This window comes from Nannospalax galili, unplaced genomic scaffold (assembly GCF_000622305.1).
Source record: "Nannospalax galili isolate Female #2095 unplaced genomic scaffold, S.galili_v1.0 scaffold2255, whole genome shotgun sequence".
Taxonomy (NCBI): domain Eukaryota; kingdom Metazoa; phylum Chordata; class Mammalia; order Rodentia; family Spalacidae; genus Nannospalax; species Nannospalax galili.
This window is the reverse complement of record NW_008335827.1, coordinates 12,461-13,286: the sequence shown is the minus strand read 5'-3', so window position 1 is coordinate 13,286 and position 826 is coordinate 12,461.

Genomic DNA, 826 nt, shown 5'->3' with positions numbered 1-826 from the left:
GTATGCTGTGGAAACCATGCATGCTGGCAATGTAGATGAATGAGGACAAACAAGTCTGACACGTATTGGTCATTCCTGGCTCCCATGCTTATGAAGTCATCTCTTCCAAATTTACTTCATTCACACAAATTACCTCAATGGCAACAAACATAGGAATCCATATAGCTAAAACACAATATGTCAGAATTTATTATTTAGGATCCTTCATTTGTTTAAGTTAAACAATCACATCTATCAACTATTCCACAAAATGTTTTCAAAAAGAATTCACAGTTGAAGTTGAGTCTACAAATTTCATTTAGTTGTTGTCCTAGTTTCTTCATTGCTGTGACAAAACACTCTGACCACTACCAACTTGGGGACGAAAGGGTTTATTCAGCTTATATCTCCTGGGTCACAGTTCATCAGGGAGCCCAAGGTAGGAACTCAGGGCAGGAACCTGGAGGCAGGAGCTGGAGCACAGGCCATGGAGGAACACTGCTTACTGGCTTGCTCCCCTGGCCTCTGCTCAACCTGCTTTCTCATGCAACACAGGCCCACCTGGCCAGGGTGCCCTCCCACATCAAGAAGATGCCTCACAGACATGGCCACAGGCCAATTCAATGGAGGCAGGTCCCCAATTGAGGCTCCCTCAACCCAGGTGTGTCAAGTTGACACTAAAGCTACCCAGCACAGTTGTTTGCCTATTATCAATATCAGATTAATTTAAAACAGAAAAGGTATTTATTTCTAAATTAGCTACTATGCCAAGGTCTTTTTATCTTATTTTTTCTGCATTAAGTTTTGAAAGGTGAATAAAAAGATGTCAATGCTTTAATGATGAAAA